The 16,480-nt window shown below is 40.4% G+C and overlaps 1 long non-coding RNA gene across 1 annotated transcript; it reads right to left on the bottom strand.

The window, feature by feature from the left end:
• Positions 1-5,557: 5,557 nt before the first annotated feature.
• On the bottom strand, positions 5,558-15,488 carry LOC115460588. The gene is made up of 4 exons (XR_003940521.1): positions 15,406-15,488; positions 11,715-11,718; positions 8,375-8,379; positions 5,558-5,567 (listed from the first exon to the last, which is right to left on the bottom strand). It is a non-coding gene; the product is annotated as an uncharacterized LOC115460588 (long non-coding RNA).
• Between the last annotated feature and the right edge of the window lie 992 nt (positions 15,489-16,480).

Here is a 16,480-nt window from a genome sequence, read left to right as displayed (position 1 = left end):
TGTAGGCTATGCAACATCAATTTGAAAAAAGATACAGACAGTACAGAATGTTGCAGCTAGACTGATCTTTTCTAAATCAAAATACGAGAGAGTAATTCCTTTGTACATCACATTACACTGGCTACCGTTTGAAGTGAGAGGGATTTTTAAACTCTGCATCATGATACACTCATTTCTACATGGCAAAACACCAGAATATCTAAACCGTTGGATAATACTACCCAAAAAGAGACTGAGAAGAATGAAAGGAAATCTTCTGGACCTAGTATTTCCATCAACCAAAGATGTCAGATGGTGGAATGACAATAAGATCAATATCAGAGTACGGAATTTTCCATAAACAGTTGAAGACTCATCTATTCAGAAAATGTGTGTTAGGAAATGAGGGATAATGTATACAGCACCCCAATACCCCCTGTTTTAATGCCCCCCTTTTAGACCCCTCCAGGGTTACCCAGACCCATGGGGGGTCTGTTCTGGGAAGGCATCAGAAGGCGGAGTTCATACCTTATTCCCATGACCACAGCTTTCTGTCTTTCAGGATCTAGGTGTATCTTGGGCCATTTATGTTCCCACATATATATTATTAAAATCTACCCTAATTAGTTGGAAAAGTGAGTGTCACCTGTGTGTGGATTATTTGGTAGAGCAAATGATAGATAAACAGTAGAAATAAAGACAAAGATAGTTTTCAGAAATAGGATTTTGTTTATTCTTACCAAAATAAAGTCTTCTATTCAATACATTCATCAGACAAATTCTGGATTCAGCTGACCAGAGCTCTGCGTCCTAGATGTGTTGGGGAGAACCTCCAACGATCTATCTGATGCCCTTCTTTATATAGTATCTGGTCCTTTTTTCCTCTAATATTGCTTAATCTATGAATCATACTTTGCTTTCCGGCCAGGTGTCCATCTGTACCATCTGTACCATCTCCTTTCCTGTTCTAGCTATTTTGAGAGATTGAGACATTTCCCTTTTTGTAAACATTTCCTTAGATACGGGTATCCAAACATCCAAACAAGAACAAAACAACTTTTGTTATGAAGATATCTAAATTTGGATATATCAGGTTCATATCATCTTGTGATCTGGGTGCCAACTTATTAAAAACATTCTCCATCTTACAAACCAAAATTTCCATTTTCATCCATAATTTCTACATCATATGTGTTACATTCAATTTGAAAGTTGTACCAGGTTTCATTAAGACTCATCATGCAGTCCTGCTATTGCAGGTTCTCTGCTATAAGGCCATCAGCTTGTTATCAGGCCTAGTCAATGCTTTTCAGCTGTTTAAAGCTATGTAGCTTGGCCTGCCACTATTCCAGTGGATAGGTCTTAAGCTAGAACACATATTAACTTGCAGGAAAAGCAAGTCCTTGCTCAGCCAGTCATAGATTTTTAAACCTAGCTGGTATTTTTACAGCCTGAGTCCTAAAATCTGGCCTTCCACCCTTCCGGTGGGCATCCAGTGAGGGCCTCTTGCTGTAGTATAATTATACATTCCCCACTTGTCACCCCCTCTGAGGAGGGGTGACACAAAGCTCGTCAAGCTTGTCATCATCCATTCCAGAAGGTGGCAAGCTATCAAACCAGAGGGGGAGTTTTGGTCTTAAAAATTGCTGGAAGGTATGGTGCAAGACAGGAAACTTCATTCTTAGATGCTATATTTTTGGGCATATGGAATTCCCTTTATATTACCCCACCCCTTGGGCCTTAATCCTGATGTTACCCCTCTTGAGGTAATAGCAATTTCAGGTGGATCATACTAATAAACACTTTCAGGTCTTTCCATGGCTTCTATTGTATCTGCTTCATAGTGCATGGGGAGATAATCTAATGTATGTGGTACTCGGAAGGAATAGTGGTTTTGATTAAGCATTGTTATGGTGGCTCAACAAATATATGGTTAGTACTCAGATTGCAGGCTGTTTAAGGTTGTAGGTATTCAGAATCCTTAAACAGGTCGGAATTCCTGGACCTTACCATTACTCATCATTAGCATCCAATAATGAGCACTAAAAAGTGGATAGCAAGTATGAGGTTGCCTCATACAGCAAAAAGGGTCAATCCTAAGAAAATTTATATTAACAAAGGTCATGCATGGATTTTGACATATGCATAATGACCTGGAAGTATGGGAAGCATTTTATATATCCGTTACCCCACTTGGAGCTTAGTCAAACCTACAGAAAGACATGCAGCTTAAGTAAGCCTACACCAAAGTTAAACAATTGCATAACTGGTTGATACTAACAGGGTTTACACCTACATTATGATATCATAGCCAGTATTAGGGTTTGATGTTACCCTTGTATCTGAGCAATATCAACCTCAATTTAAATTACATAAACAGAAATAACGGGGAAACTCTTAGAAAAACAGGAAATAATAGGAAAATAAAAATAAAACCTTTTCAATATATAGACAGGATTACTGCTAAACTGAAAATAAAACAAAATATGAATCTATAATGTCCTTAAACAGCAACAGTAAATCTCAAATTAAGTATCAGTTCTGAATTCTCTTTCATCGAACATGGTTGAGGCGGTGGAAGCACTGAAGAATCTGGACGGAGATCTGGAAGATCTAACAGGGCTGGGTTTTCAGGCTGGCCTGCTGAAGGAAGTGGCCGGTCTTGAGATGGTTAGGCTGGTAACATCTAGTTCTGCGGCTGAGTAAACCCGTATATCTTTCACATGGACCCAATACTTGTGGTCCAGTAGTTTGCAAGGTGTAAAGATTATTGCCACAACCTTGGGGGATCTAACATCATTTGGGCCTGGATAGATCTTGAAGACGTACTTGTGGTGTACAAACTTGGATCTTTCCATGTCTTTATTCTAGGCATGCACCATCATAATCAGTCCATTAAGAGTCAGAGGTTGGCAAAGGAATAAGCAAAATGACTGTATGCCTGAATGATACATTGCTATATCTTGGTGGGCATAATCAGCGTGAACTGAATAAGCAAAAATAATATATAGATGTCAAGAGACATGAAAGACAATGTAAACATGGAGAAAACAGTGCTAATTAAGTGCAAAAGCAAAAGCGAAACCATAAGGGTTCAATAATGAAAAGCCAATTTACATAAATAGCAATAAGTACATAAGTACATAAGTACATAAGTAGTGCCATACTGGGAAAGACCAAAGGTCCATCTAGCCCAGCATCCTGTCACCGACAGTGGCCAATCCAGGTCAAGGGCACCTGGCACGCTCCCCAAACGTAAAAACATTCCAGACAAGTTATACCTAAAAATGAGGAATTTTTCCAGTCCATTTAATAGCGGTCTATGGACTTGTCCTTTAGGAATCTATCTAACCCCTTTTTAAACTCCGTCAAGTATATATGAAATTATATCTCCTGATTGGTAGGGGTCAGAGCTTCAACTTCAACCCTCTTAATACTAGGAATATATCCCCACTTCTGGCTTGCATAATGTGCAAGACAGATTGGTAATTATTACGAAGAGATGATCAAATAACAATGGTTAAGTATATGGAACAAAAGTAAAGAGTACAAAAAAACAATAAAAATTAAAATTTAGAAATGATGTTGATTGTTTAAATTATTGATGTATGGAGGGTCAGGAATATGGTGCACAAAAATAGTCAAAAGGCATGGGCAATGCGTTGCAATCTATCGCCAATAGGTATGGAATCTTCACCTGCGATGACTAACATTCACCAAGGGTTGGGCCCTCAGCTGCAGGAGGCCAGCAGGACTTACGAGCTAGACGATTCAGAAAGAAGGGTAGAGGCCAAAGCTTCTTGCAACTCCAGTAAGTGGAGAGCCTGTCTCTTTCGCTCATGGACCAATCGATGCATCTGTTGAAACTCACGCTCAATAATGTCTCGTATCTCACACCGGGTAATGTTGGGGTCTGTGCATCTGTCCTTTAATCTAGCGATTCTTTGCTGCAACATAGCCTTCAGATCAGATACATTATTGGGTAGCTCTTCTTTGCTAGCAGTCGTCTCCTCGGTGAGGGACGTCAACGGGATTTCTGTATCCATCTGGGGAAAGGCAAAACTTAAACAGACCAGTAGTGCAATTTATGTGGTTAATTTATTGAAAGAAGTCATAATGCTAGGAGGCGGGTCGTGGGTATAAATGTGGGCCAGGAAGGAGGCAGGGTAAGAAACAAAGCATCGAGAATAAAAAAATAAAAAATAAAAAATTTAGAAAACCACCCTGAAGGGTGTAAGATAAAAATAGGCATACAAAAAACAAAAAATAAAAAAAATAAAAACAAAATATTATGCATCTGAATTGCAGCAAGGCATATTCAGATGGCAATGCAAGAAAAAGGTTCCTTGAAAAAGACAAATGGAAGAAAAAAACATTCAAAAGTGCAGACACCCTTGACTGACCTTCACATAGAGTTTAAGTAACCCTTTTCAATCAGTCAAAGAAGTAGGAAGAAGCATATCACTTCAAGACAAAACCACCACGTGGCAAGAGTTAGTTGAAGCAAGGTGTTAGTTAAATACACAAAGCATAAATTCCAGGACCGTTGCACACAAATAATCTACACCAGTTTGTCTCACAATCACTCACAGTGAAAGACAGAGAGATAAAAAGTGCAATAGTTGGCATTCCAGGGGTTATTGTGATAACCTGTTGTAAATAGAAAGGAATTAAAAAGTGGAGTGCATAATTTTTCTTATTTATGTCTGAAACCTTCACCAATTCTCCGTTCAAGAATACTACAAATTCTATGATCAGCGCAAAATGCTCCCCCCAAATGGCCAGTTCAAGGGAGTATTTCTCGCATTTTTTCCATATAACGGATAATGGTTATTAAATATGTCTTCTTTCTTAGACAAGGAAATAATGAAAAGCTTTTAGATATCACACACATCATAAAGAGATTTCAAAAATGAAGGCTTTATATTCATGGAAAAAAACTAAAGAAGTAAATGTCACATCAATTTAAACAGCGCAACAATCGAAGCAGTAAACATTTTAACAATAAGCTTTTATTTAAAAGGGATCCCATATAAAGTAAAAATGGCATAAATAAGTCAGTGAAGGTATATATATATAAAAAAAACATAAAATGAATATCCTCTGGGGATCGCTCATCCCTGCAGTTGATAAGAACTCCCCAGGGAAGGTATGCATAAAAGCAAATAAATAACTTGCTGACTCAGTTAGGTCATTTGTATGGTACCATAAATATACACTTGCAATTAAACCTAGAAAAATATAAAATAAAGACATATCACCTGTAATAGAAACAGAAACATCACACCAACACATATACAGATAAATGGTTTCTGGATATCAAATGAGGAGCTGAGTAGTATGAGTAACTGAGAGCAACAAAATCAGATCTGTGTTTTATAGGTACACGTAGTCGTGGTCGTGGACAGACGGTTGCGTAATAGCCGCATTGCCCGAACTTGAGCTCGGGGCAGATTCCGTGGTGGTTGAGAACACTGAAAGGCATAATGGCCATATTGCTGGCAGCGATAACACTGGACATTGGCATAGCAATCAGGACTAGTGTAACCCAAGGGGTTAAATAATCTCAACTGGGCTGAATAAAGGTTCTATTCAGTGACATCATTCTCAGACATCACTCAGCTGAGCAATTGGTTGTCTGGGAAACGGCTTGCTGGGCAGTTGGGAGGTAAGGTTGAAGCTAGTAGGATTGTTAACTGAGTACAGCTGTGTGTTACAGAAAGTTTATTTTTAAAGAAAATATGTTCTGTGTTTAAGGTGACTGATTTAGGAAAGAGGTGATTGCTGGTAACTACAGTGTTTCAGCAGTCTGTCACATTTGTAATATGATGAAAGTGTGGTGACTGATGATACTGAGAGCTGTGTGTGACCAGGCTGGGCAGTAAGTAGCACAGCTCCTGACTAATTCTGCCATGGGGAAAATCTGGATTTAGAATAAATCTGAAACTGCTGTAAAAGCTGTTATTTAGAGTCCTGGCAGATAAGAGGGAATAAAAAAAAACCACTTCTTTTAAGTGTTTGATTAGGGATCACCTAGTTGGGCTAAGTATGCAGTGAGCCCTGTTGATTTTAAGAACTGAGTATCTTATTAATTCTGGTGATGGAATATGTTAATACTGGAAGAGGATAGGGGTTATTGAATTGATTTCTGATGGGATAACTGTGGGAGGGAACAGAATAGGGAAAAATAATTATCTGTTTTTTTTAATTGGGCTAGTTAGTTAGGGAAAACATTTAAGTGTGCCTACAGAAAACATGTTAAGTGGTTTAGTTAAGTTTAGGGTTTTTAATTGTTGATTTTTAGAAGCTTAGGTTAGTAGGTGCGTCAGTTCCTGAAACCTGCGCTCTGGCCAGAGATCATCACTGCAGTGAGTCATATGGTACCCAACGTGTAAAAGAGGAAAGGAAAGAAGAAGAAGGCGGGAATTGAAGTATCCTTTCACATCTGTGATCCGCTGGACTGGAATCATCAAAACAAAACCAGTAAAGTCAAGAGAGTAAAATAATAAACTTTTATACTTACCTTGTGTAGTTTGGAGAACCTGCAGGAGAGAGGAGAGAGAAAAAAACAAAGGATCAGTTCTTAATATTTGACATAGGCAGTTTAGAGTTGTTATATGTGCACATATAAATAGATACTTATCTGATACTGTTTAATTGCTGGAGGTGGTGTCTGGGAGAGAAGCTGGGGAAAGAAACAGAATTAAACATAGAATCAAATGATAGAGGTAAAGGTTATTCAAATTTGTAAAAGTCCATGATGTTAAGTTGTAACTGTATGCTGAATGTTACTAAGTTGATGTGAATAGCAACCGAGTGATTGCAGTAGGAGTTGCAAAACTTGTGTTCATTGAAGTTAAAACTTTAATACAATAAATTTGTTTATTTCTGAAAAATTCATTCCATCTGAATTAATATTTTTTGTTGTATCCTTCCCTTTCTCCTGAGTCAAGCATTTATGGTACTCGGCCCTGACTGTTTAAGAAAAGAATTTTAGAAAGTTATTTAGATTTTGGGAGTTCACTCAGGAGAGGGGCGGGGTTACACTAGGGCCAGAATGGTAGTCTCTGGGTCGTATATTAGTGATGGGTGGGCCTTTTTTAGGTTGAGACCGGCGGCCACGATTATCAGGGTAATCATTCCTACAGTCCTGGTGATGTGGGTTATCTAGCGAGGGGAGGTCACTCGGTCGCCTGCGGTCTCTCTGTGGCTGTCGTATCTGCATCCGGGAGACACGTAGCGATGGGGAGTCTGAAGGAGGTTGACAGTATTGACTATGAGGAAGGTGCCGGCATGGACATTCCATGGCGTAATGTCCCAATTGGAAACAACGGTTGCACTGTACTTTAGCTCGTTGGCTGGGAGTAGGCTGAGAGCGATAGTCCCGGCACTGATTGTTAGCTCTAGGAGCATTGGAGTTATGTGGAATGAGTGAATCGGCTCTTGCAGGGGGCCGCGGATTAAGATTGACCTCACCAGGTATCAATAACGATGTCAGATCGACAGTGTCTGGGATCACGTGATCAGTGATAGTCGATACCCATCTACTGAGAATCTGATAGTGGAGATGACGGGTGGAATCGGGTGTGTATGTGTAAATAAAGTCTAATAACCTTTGCAGATTTTTGGTATTAAAGGTGCCCTTACGGGGCCACGAGAGTCCAGGCTGAAACTTATTCCAGGAATGCCATATTTGGCAAAACTTTATAAGATTTATGCGGTCTCCTGGGAAGTGATTTATCACTCTTTCAAGAGGCAGCATAATGAATTGGGTACCAGAACTCTGGTATGGTAGAACACCGATATCTGGGTTGTGTCAAATTGTACTGGCAAATCTAGTCTTATACCACACCTATATCATTACTATCTGTTACTATTATCTCCACAAGAAATCCGAATATAAAATTGCCAATAGAAATCAGACTATGAATACAACTAAAAAATCACCAACTCCATAGATTATCACAACTAACGTGACAATGAACTACAGGTCCACGGAGGAAATCCGAAAGGTCGCTCAACGTCTCGATGGCGATACCTTAACGGCACACCCCCACTACTGTGTTACCCTGCGCCGGGTAGACAGATAGATATAAGGCGGGGGACACCGCACCACGCAAAATCTATGCTAAAGGACTCAAATGTCTGTTCCGTCATTCCCTAACTACTCTAACCATGCTTACTAAATTCCCTACATTATTTATGACGAAATCTGGGTTAGTACCTAAGCTATATCCAAGTATTTACATGTCCCTAAAACTATGTTTGTGTTAGTACCCTAGCTGTATCTAAACCTTGTAACAATCCCTAACTAGGCACTGTCACCTACCATAGGGACAACACAAGAATTTGCCCCTCAGCAAGTGGAAGCTTCGCAGAGCATCAGTCCCTGAACTCTATCTAACTGTTTCTACACTATATCAAACATCTTATGTATCTTCTGTAATAACTCCAATAACTCTTATGTATCTTCAGTAATAAATCCAATAACTCTTATGTATCTTTCATAACTCAAATATCTTTTAATGTCTAGACCTTATGTAGTCTGTCCAAAGAAATAAGAACTCACTCCACCATCAAAGTACTTGTACAAGATTTAACTACTCACAAAATGGATGGTAAAGGAATCCCCATAATTCAGAGAGACAGAGAACTAACATTTGCTCACAACCCAATATCAGCGTTAAAATTAGTAAAAGTGTTAAAGAAAAAAAGTTTGAAGATTAGGGATTATACGTGGAGGGGCATAATCGACCAGAAACGCCTATCTCCATGGGCATTAATCTCCGAGAACGGGTCCGTGAAGGGGCGGAGTGAACCGTATTTTTAAAAAAAAAATAGACGCCCATGCTTTATTCGCCAAGGTGTGAGCTGGGCGTTTTTGCTTTTCACCGATAATGGAAAATGAAATCGCCCAGCTCAAAAACGAATAAATGCAAGGCATTTGTTCGTGGGAGGGGCCAGGATTCATAGTGCACTGGTCCCCCTCACATGCCAGGACACCAACCGGGCACCCTAGGGGGCACTTTTACAAAAACAAAAAAAAGGTAAAAGAGCTCCCAGGTGCATAGCACCCTTCCCTTGGGTGTTGAGCCCCCCAAATCCCCCTCAAAACCCACTGCCCACAAGTCTACACCAGTACTATAGCCCTAAGCGGTGAAGGGGGGCACCTACATGTGGGTACAGGGGGTTTGGGGGGGGTTGGACGACTAGTAGCATTAAGCAGCACAATTGTAACAGGTAGGGGGGGGATGGGCCTGGGTCCACCTGCCTGACGTCCACTGCACCCCCTAACAACTGTTCCAGGGACCTGCATACTGCTGCTTGGGAGGAGGGTATGACATTTGAGGGTGAAAGTAAAAAGTTGTGAAACATCATTTGTTGTGGTGGGAGGGGGTTAGTGACCACTGGGGGAGTCAGGGGAGGTCATCCCCGACTCCCTCTGGGGGTCATCTGGTCATTTAGGGCACGTTTTGGGGCCTTATTCGTCAAAAAACAGGGTCCAGGAAAAGTGCCCTAAATTCTAGCTACAAACGCATCCATTATCGGCGAAGGGCGCCCATCTCTGTTCGGGTGATAACCACGCCCCAGTTCCGCCTTCACCACGCCTCCGACACTCCCCCGTCAACTTTGTCCGCATCCGCGACGGAGTGCAGTTGAAAGCGTCCAAAGTTCGGCTTTCGATTATGCCGCTTTATTTGTTTTTGTGAGAAGAACGCCCATCTCCCGATTTAGGTCGGAACTTGGGCGTTATTCTCGTTCGATTATAAGCAGGATAGTGTACATTCTAGTCATTGACCTATACACACCCCCAGTTAACGTTCCAAAGCGTTCTAGACTCAGAAATCCAGGATATACCATGCCGGAATTAGGACAGGCACCCTCCCGACTAACCTCTAGATCAGTAGTGAAACCCAAGCAACTGATCGACACCAGCTATAAGTATATCCAAGGGGGCCAGATATACCAGTTACGCAAAATCAAACACCTCACTAGAGGACACCTTAAACAGGTGTATATTCCAAAATCTATAATTTTAGTTACTGTCACCCCAACCACGGTTAACCTGCTTATGGCAGATATTAGTCCCAATATGGAGTGGTTTACCGCAATCCCAGCCAGTACCAGTAATTGTCAATTGTTCTAACTTATTGCAAGATAAAGATATAGAAATAGAAAAGGTATAGAGTATAGGGAATTGGAGTAAAAATTTCCCAAATTTAAATTACAAAATGTAAACAAGGACCTGGCAATAATCTCCAGCCTGGAACAGCAGAGCCTGGCATCATGTTTGTATATTTACGTATATGAGGGACGAACTGTAGGGCACCTTAAGAGCAGCAGCCGATTCTGAAGACTTTAAGGATCCAGCTGCGAAATAAAAATAAAGTGTACATATTATATGGTAAAAACTGGGCCTACCTAATTTGTAATGCAAGGCAGATAATAAACTGTAAAGTTATGTTGGGAGCTGTGTATGGAAACAAAATATAGACATTAAACAAGACATGAAACTTCTACATACTATAAGAAGAGTAACAGGGGATAACCATATATGTTACTGAAACACCGATTTCAACAAAAGGCAAGAAAGGCATTGTAATATGTGTAGTCCAGAGCTATACCCCTAGAATAAATGAAATAAAGGTAAATACATATTAAATGCTTTTTGGGGCGGGTACCGGATAGGTTGGAAGTAGCATCTAAACAGGAAAATATAAGAGAAGCATATATTATAATAAATTGTGAAACAGGACACCAGAATCGTGGTGCAAATATGACAAGTTAATACCTATAAATATAACAAATTAATACCCATACACTCAGAAAAGGAACATAGTAAATAAAATAAACCCGAATGCGATGGCAGGAAGGTGCTTAAACAGGTGAAAGGGAAAAAAACAAATTAAAACATGTGATTCTTACACCAAGAACTTCTAATCATACGGCATAAAACATACATACTACTTAGTGACTGAAATGATATGTCTAAATGATGACAAACAGAACAGCTGCAGCATTAGAAGGAAAGAGAAGGTGGGTTGGGTTATAAAGAACCAACAGGAAATAACTGAAGTGAAGCAACGCTGTATTCTCATGGCACGCAGCCATCATCTTCTCAACAGGAAAGGTAAAACATATTTTATATGCATATCTATTAAGGTAAAAGCAAAGAAATGCTTCTATATAGTACATAATACTTCTACTATCATATAAGTTATACAAGGGGTTATCTAGCTCTTAATGAAACAATACACCATTGTAATTTCATGTGACTTCCTGTGTTATATCTAAGTTCACAATGCTGTCGAGTAAAAACAGAAAACTTGTTATAAAGACTTACACAATTTAATTCTTTATAGAACCATATTATTTAAAAGTGATGGTCATTCTCAGGACGTGGAAATATTCATTAGGAAACATTACAACATAAGTCATTACTGCAAGTGTTAAAAATAAGCCAGTCCAAGTTGTATGCACTCGGAGGACGAAAACCACAATGCAAGCGAGGAAGTGCAGTATTTCCTGTAGATAACGTTATAATATAGTTAGGCTCACCGATTATTAAAATTATTAAAAAGCATCCTTAAAATGAGACTTAAATATGAGGACAATTTATAATTCTGACAATCTATAATACTGTTCAAAAGCAGGATTCAGAAACCCCTGTTTCCTGAAGATAAGCAGGCTTGTGGTATTATTTAAAGTCAAACCATTAACTAACACAATAGTACGGTGCTGGGGCTGCAACGTATATTTCTCTTAAACGAGTACGCCATTAAAACAGAGCACAAGAAACCAGAACTACATGAGTATCGGAAATGCAAAGCATATGAGAATCTTATCTAGAGAGTGAATAAGATCCCCTCATATCTAGCGCAGTATAACACAAACAGTAAAATGTCCATATATAGTACAACAATTAGAAGCTGATGGGCGAGGACAGCATAACGCCTAGCTTATAACGAGAGCAGGATATAATCTATATAGTGTTTAAACAGCAAACTGTAAAGATATGTTTCCTAATTATGTCACAATAAAGCCCCATTTCAAACTACTAGTTCAGGAAAACCTCAGCAATTATATATGAAATTATTATGCATAGCTAGGGAGAAAGAAACATCGGCTGGCATTGTCAACAACAGGAAATCTTAATATAAAAGTGAATTCAGAACCGATTACACAAGCTAGAAATGACCAAAAGCAAATGTCAAATAGGAAAATAAATGACAAATCTTAAACATTATTAATTAAAAATATAACATTGTCCCAAAACAAATTGTAAATTAAAAGGGTGTGATAACAGCTAGTAAGACAAGTACAAATTAAAAATTACAACTGTAAAAGGAGAAGAAAAAGCATTAATCAGACCGGAAGATGGCCGTATAGTTTGACAGCCAGCCATAAGTTACAGTATAAAGCACTGACAATACATGAAGGAGAAGAGCATGCTTCTGAAGTCCAAATAGAGTAGAAAAACAAGTCACAGAGCTAGGGGACAGGAGAATACTGTATAATGGACAAGAGACCTTTTGCAAGGAGAAAGTATAGGTGGAAGTGAGATAAATTTAACAGTCTTACAGCCGAGGCTGTGACAAGAGAGAGGGGGTACAGAAAAAAAAAAAAATGGCAAATTCACTCAGAGAAGCAGTAACAACGGGAGCTTAAGGCAGACAACTGTCAGGATTAGTGCAGGACTTTTGGGACTTTTAGCAAAGACAAAATACAAAGGTAGAAGACTTAAAGCGTAGCAACAGTTTCATATATAGTGAGTATGACAGAAAGGTGCCTAAAGTGGCAGAGACGGGGTCTATACAGCGAAAATTAAACCCGGAAGCATCTAAAGTGGCTACGGGGAACAGAGACGGAATACAGACCGGGACTTCTCAAGCGGAGATTTCTAATGTCATGAAAGTTTCAGACGGGGGGTTTCCAAAGCAGGCATAGAAATAAATGTGGTTTATCAAGTATAAAGCTGTATGACAGGAAGGAAGGGGGGGGGGGGAAAGAGTTATCAGAGCGGAAGATGGTTACAGCACACGAACGGACAGCAAGCTCTCAAGGCATGAGATGCACTTGCAAAATAGAGACACCGGTTAACAATACTTAGAACTGGCAACAGACCTGTCATAGGGAATATTTATAATCAACGAAATAACTAACAAGATAATATGGCAGAGAAATCACTGACGGAGAAGAGAACATAACCTTACTGACAGATAGCCTATATATAAGAGCAGGGAACAGTGGCCAGAAACAGAATCAGAGAGACATGCAAGGTAGAGGTTAAGTACCTCTCAGAGGTTTAAGTACCGCACAGAGGAAATGAGCACAGATCTCTTGGAGGGCAGGGAAGGGACACTCCCTCCGTCCGAGATCTAAAAGCAGAAGTGTAGAAGCAGGGCAGGAGGTGGGGGCTCTGTGGGCTGTCAGTTTGGAAGAGTAGTTCAGAAAACACACAAACCAGAATGATTTTAAAGGAGAGATATAGGATTTCAGGGAACTGCAGTGAATAGGAGCTCAGACAAAAGTAGGAACACATGATCTACAGGTAGGGAAGGAGGGAAACATAACGGGGATCAACTTCAACATACACTGAATAGCCTAAAAAGACAGGAGAAGCTTCGCTCAAGGGAGGTCAGAGACTTAAGACACGAAATGTCAAGGCGTTAGGCTAAGAATAGCCAGCATGAGACCGCTAATGACAATCGTGGCGAAACGAGAAAAAAACAGCCAGCATCTGCTAGGCGTGGTCTCCCAGCCTAGAACCTAGATGCCACTCGTACCCTTGCACACACCAAGCGCTCGAAAGGGACAGGGTATAGGTGATGAATAAAAGAAAAGATATAAGGGCACTTATCACATAATAATCGTTAGACAGACTCACAAAAGGACAGGAACAGAAAAACAAATGCGCCAGCCAAGCGCAGACGGAGAAAGCGATAAGGGAACAGAGGAAGAAAGCAGAAAAACAGAATAGTATCAGAGGAAGGGGTTAGAAAAGGAGCGGACTGAATACCAGTTCCCAGTACCCCTCAAGTGGGCACTTTTCACCAGGGTATATGCCAGTCCAGTGAAATAAAGGCAGAAGAATAGCGTTAGTAGACATACATAAGAGTAATGATACAGTACTCTGTTACCTGATTGTGAATGTATCCACAATCCTGGTGACGGGTGAGAGAAGACAATGATTTATGAAAGACCACACATGCTCCAGAAGTTAGGCGTATAGCCCGCATTAAGACCTTGCTGGTGCCATGTGGACGAACTCTGAGCGTACCAATCCCTGAAAAGGTTTGGAAGTTTTAGGAGGTAAGAAAGACCGGCACCAAGGTACCTTAGGAGAACATGATATAAAAAGTAACAGATAAGAATAGAGACAGATATAACATCACCAGCAGTGGACCATACCGTACCAAAGCACTAGAAATCAGTGACACGCTGGGACAGCTGCATTCAAAGGGAAAACAAAAACATAAGTTAATAACAACCGGCTGAAAAGGGACAGAGGTGGCAGGGACCATGTAAAAGCTGCGGCTTAAAGAAAAAAAAAACCCACAGGAAGGTGTGGCGACAGACTACCAAGAATGAAGAGGGAAGGGAAGAAATTATTTCACATAAGTGTGTTTTTGAAAAAACCAACTACGGGGAGAATTAACATGTCAGCAAGGGGAAAGAGACCGGGAAAATAGCAGTGCCAAGAAGGGGAGATAGGAATCAGAGAGAAGAAATAAAGCGCAGTCTTGGACGCAACTAAGAGGGGGAAAGAAAGCACAAGGCTTACATATTATCACTGACTGCGATAGGGAAGAATAACGGAAGTGTCTTAACCACAGGAAAGAGTGAAAGCTTAGAGAGAGAACAGCAGACTGCTATAATAAGGGACATGAGACATCAGGGAGAAAATTCTTGATCTTAGTGTTCCCCAAGATCTACAGACAGATAAACATGGGGAAGGCATCACAGACAGTAAGCACTGCACAGCCCTAATACAGGTGCAGTGAGAGGAGGACAGAGAATAAAGAAAGACAGAGATGGGGCATCATAGAACCCTTACAGGCAAGAAAACAACAGCAGAAAACAGAGAGGGCAAATAGGAGAGGTAAGAACTGCAAGAGTCAGATAGAGACGTGGGAAGGAAAACAGGGAATAGGACGTGGACAAAAACGCAGCCAGAGAAGACAGCGAGAAACAGGTAAAGAGACGCCCGGACAAAGTAGGCATGTAGACATGGGACGGGGAGGGAAAGGAAAAAGGGGGAAAGCATAAGGTGAAAGGGAAGTCATGAGCAGCATCCCAAGGAGATCTTGGACGCATAGAATCTCCCCTCTTGCGGCCAAGATGAAACACAAAAGAAAGGAAAAGGGACAGCAAAGCATGGAACAGGGAATAGGACGACAGCGGACAGCGGACGGTGGTCACCACTGTTTTAATGCCCCCCTTTTAGACCCCTCCAGGGTTACCCAGACCCATGGGGGGTCTGTTCTGGGAAGGCATCAGAAGGCGGAGTTCACACCTTATTCCCATGACCACAGCTTTCTGTCTTTCAGGATCTAGGTGTATCTTGGGCCATTTATGTTCCCACATATATATTATTAAAATCTACCCTAATTAGTTGGAAAAGTGAGTGTCACCTGTGTGTGGATTATTTGGTAGAGCAAATGATAGATAAACAGTAGAAATAAAGACAAAGATAGTTTTCAGAAATAGGATTTTGTTTATTCTTACCAAAATAAAGTCTTCTATTCAATACATTCATCAGACAAATTCTGGATTCAGCTGACCGGAGCTCTGCGTCCTAGATGCGTTGGGGAGAACCTCCAACGATCTATCTGATGCCCTTCTTTATATAGTATCTGGTCCTTTTTTCCTCTAATATTGCTTAATCTATGAATCATACTTTGCTTTCCGGCTAGGTGTCCATCTGTACCATCTGTACCATCTCCTTTCCTGTTCTAGCTATTTTGAGAGATTGAGATATTTCCCTTTTTGTAAACATTTCCTTAGATACGGGTATCCAAACATCCAAACAAGAACAAAACAACTTTTGTTATGAAGATATCTAAATTTGGATATATCAGGTTCATATCATCTTGTGATCTGGGTGCCAACTTATTAAAAACATTCTCCATCTTACAAACCAAAATTTCCATTTTCATCCATAATTTCTACATCATATGTGTTACATTCAATTTGAAAGTTGTACCAGGTTTCATTAAGACTCATCATGCAGTCCTGCTATTGCAGGTTCTCTGCTATAAGGCCATCAGCTTGTTATCAGGCCTAGTCAATGCTTTTCAGCTGTTTAAAGCTATGTAGCTTGGCCTGCCACTATTCCAGTGGATAGGTCTTAAGCTAGAACACATATTAACTTGCAGGAAAAGCAAGTCCTTGCTCAGCCAGTCATAGATTTTTAAACCTAGCTGGTATTTTTACAGCCTGAGTCCTAAAATCTGGCCTTCCACCCTTCCGGTGGGCATCCAGTGAGGGCCTCTTGCTG

The sequence above is a fragment of the Microcaecilia unicolor genome, chromosome 1 (assembly GCF_901765095.1).
Source record: "Microcaecilia unicolor chromosome 1, aMicUni1.1, whole genome shotgun sequence".
Lineage (NCBI taxonomy): Eukaryota > Metazoa > Chordata > Amphibia > Gymnophiona > Siphonopidae > Microcaecilia > Microcaecilia unicolor.
This window is presented reverse-complemented; position numbering and strand designations above follow the sequence as displayed.